Source organism: Arachis duranensis, chromosome 2 (genome assembly GCF_000817695.3).
Source record: "Arachis duranensis cultivar V14167 chromosome 2, aradu.V14167.gnm2.J7QH, whole genome shotgun sequence".
Lineage (NCBI taxonomy): Eukaryota > Viridiplantae > Streptophyta > Magnoliopsida > Fabales > Fabaceae > Arachis > Arachis duranensis.
In genome coordinates, this window is record NC_029773.3 from 6,265,614 (window position 1) to 6,269,488 (window position 3,875).

The window sequence follows — 3,875 nt, forward strand, 5'->3', positions numbered from 1 at the left end:
CTTGAATGAGTATTTATTTTCTCTCATTGAGTAGTCACTTTTGAACATAAAGATATTATGCTTTGGTGTATATTCCAAATAGTTACTTTCTTGGGTGTATAATTTTCCCACAAAAGTTGGTGACAAATTTAAAGTGATGACTACTTGGTAGCACATATTATAGCAGGCCAATTAAAAGATGTCAACATTTTGGGTTACATGTATTTTTCATGGAAAAATAATGGATGCCAATAAGGTTATTGTCTACAGCTGTTTTGGATATAATCATATCAAAATTGGTTTCAAATAAAATTTATTTTATTTATATTTTTAATTTTTGTATTTTTTGGTGATCCAGTAAAATTTTATTTGATGAAGCCTTTTTTGCCGATGCACATAAACAAATGTAATTCTTTATATTAGAATTTACTGAGTTTAATTAAATTTTAAAAATTAACTCAAAATGTAAAACGTGTTGTTCACTTATAAATATTTTAAAAAATTTATTCTTGAAAAATATAAAATTCATAATATATATATTTTTTCACATTCAAACTAAATATTTTATAAAATTTAATTACAGAAATAAGCATACGTAAAATTACTCAACTATGTGTGTCATACACGCATATATATATATATATACACACACGAATTTAAACATCTTTTTAATTATCAAATAAAAAATAATTAATTTTTAATATTATAAAATATCTATACCATCATTTGTATTTTTTAGAGACATTTAAAATATTTTTTTTATGATCAAAGTTTAACCCATTATTATTCTGCTTGCTTTGTCACATGGATTGGTTTGTTTGGGTTTACTTGAATGAATGATATTTTCCATATTTTTTTTTATATTTATCTGGCAAATAAGGTGAAGGCTAGTTAGCTAGCCAAACATTTTTGCCCTCTTAGTCTTTGCTGATTGATTGGTGTATCTTGATTGACTACACATTATTTTTGGACCTAGTTCTCTAGCTGGCATCTCATGGAAATCATAGGAAATGACTAAGATTGATTATTTAAGGTTATACAAGTAGCAGATAGTAACAAGATATGGTATCTTAATAATTCTAACCAACATCTTTCTATTTAAATATAGAGTATATATTTAAATAGGGTTCTGAAAAATTTTATATTAGACGTTTTTGTTTTTAAAAAACTTTTATTACGTTGATATTCTTGAATTTTTTAAAATAAGATATATAAATTTTTGTATCACACTTTTAAAGATCTTTTATTTAAATAAAAATACTAATAACAATAACTTTCTTATTATATCACAATAATTATATTTTTAAATATATTAAAAAAATTTAAGTAATATCAATATATAATTAAGATCAACAGTTAAAATTTTTTTACATATATCATACCACTTTATTAGAAGTCTACTATTTTACAGTTTGGTTTTAATTTAATTATTTGTTTGCTAGTATTATTCCTGAAAATTATTTGGCCATAATTTCACGATATTTTTTCACTTGTGTCCAATTATAATTTTTCTACAATACAATTATCCCCAAAATAAAATTTAATGTCCATGTATTAATACAGTACTTTTTATGTCATGTGTACTAATTAAAATAATACTACACAACACAAATAAATAATAAAAGTTATAATACGTGTTCATTACAAAATACAAGATTTTCATACTATTGTTAAAAAAATTATCTCCATTAATTAACATTTTCATTAATGATGACAGTGGCAGCATTAAAACGGTTATTATCTAAATAAATATGTTGGAATATTTATGTTTACTATGGTAGAGAAAAAAGGAAGGCGAACGATGATATTGGAATAAGAATATCTAAAATTTAAATTAATTTAATTAATATATTTTATATTATACATATAATTTTATTTTTATTTTGAGGTATTTTTATATAAATATCATATAATTATTAAATATAATGTTTAAAGATAATATTTTATTAATACAAAATACAATGACTTAATCTAGTTTAATTGGTTATTTTTAGATTAATTTAGAATTAAATTCGAATATTTAAAATAGATCAAATAAAATATTAATAATTTATTACAACACACCATCCATTTTACAAATTATAATCATCTACCCTTGATATTTTGTTCCCATATCCAAGGCCCATATAAATTATTGGAAAAAATTTAACAACCCAATATTTTCCATTGGCTCTCCAGGCCTTAGGCAAACTAACTTCCCGCTCTACAATGGCTTTTTTTTTTTTCAAGTTAAAAATGAGATTCGAACTCGAAATGTTTAAGTGAGGAAAAAGATATTATGTTATTTGAGTTATAGTTCATTAGCTTTATTTATATTTTGAGAAAAATATAAGGTTATACATAAGAGTATTTTTTTAAAAAAATTCTCACATATATTTTATTTTGGCAGAAAAAAGATTAATCGTCATAAATTAAAATTTTATTTAAAAATCTATCTTTGATAAATGGATGCATACACAAATCAAATTTTTGGATAAGGGTGTTTATTAGTTGAAAGTTTTCAGTGCACTCCCCTTTAATTTTAAGGAGTATATTGCATATTTCTATCAATCAATTATGTCCATTACAATATTTTAATATAGATCTTATATAATGCTTATGAATAATGAAATAGCAGAGATTTAATAAAGTGGTTTGGTACATGTGAAAACTTTTCATTAGTAGTTTGCAAACTCAGTTTTCATGGTAAGAAAATTAGGATTAATGAGTTATGTATAAACACACTTCAATACAAGAAAATTATTTGTTTTAATAACATTTTGTCCGAATTATTTTGTATCAAAATTAATTCTACTAAAAATAGTTAATTTTACAAATCATAAATAAAACCTACATCGCAAATAATAATAATAATAATAATAATAATAATAATAATAATTTTTCTTGCCCTTAAATCATTCCATTCTTCTTTTGCAATATTTTTTTTTGTTTTTACTCGTTCGTGCGCTTTTTATGTCCCTCCCCGTTTTTAGTTTTTCTTTGCTTGGGGACAAGATATATATACTGAACTATTATTTTCTTTTCTAACAATAATATTTATTTATGTTATTATAAGACAATTATGACTCAAAGTCTTAAAGGGCCAATAATGATGTTTGTCACATTCAAAGGGCCATCAACAAAAGCAATAAGCAAAAATGCTAAAAATATGTCTAAACATCCAAAGTGAGTGGCTGCAGATAATTACACCGTCCAATGTCCACACAACCGTAGATTTAATTAAACAATCATATCACAACACAATGCTACGTCATTGGCAGGCTATATATTAAGTTTTGGTCAATAAATTAAATCATGGATTGGAATTAGAATATATGATTATCATGTAAATAAAATAGAAACCGACAGAACCTTCGGAGAAAAAAAATATTAAAATTATGCACCTATAGAAAGATGAAATTGCAATATATATGACTCTACCAATATTATTAAATTAAACTAGAATGGTACGGTACTTACATATATTTCTATTATCATCTAACTAGTGGGGAGACCTAACTTAATCCCATCTTTTAATCACAGTTAAAAGTATCATTATTATTAAACTCATACTATACTGATCAATTTTGCTATTACATGATATATCGGATTAGTTGAACCCTTTGAACTCGATTTAATTAAATGAATAAATATATAAAAACCTTATTGTGACTTACAAATTACAATATGTATATTTTCATTGGTGCACAACACTAGCTACTAGCACAATAAGCTGCTTAATATGGTGGCTACTACCTTTTGATTTAAATTAATAAGTTCGATTCGATTTTAACGACTATAATTACCAAAAAGCATATAATAAGAGATTTTGAATTTAATTTAATTTAATTTAAATATTTGGTATTCTTGCATATTTAAATTAGACTGACAGTGCAACTAGATATCTTTTAAAAATT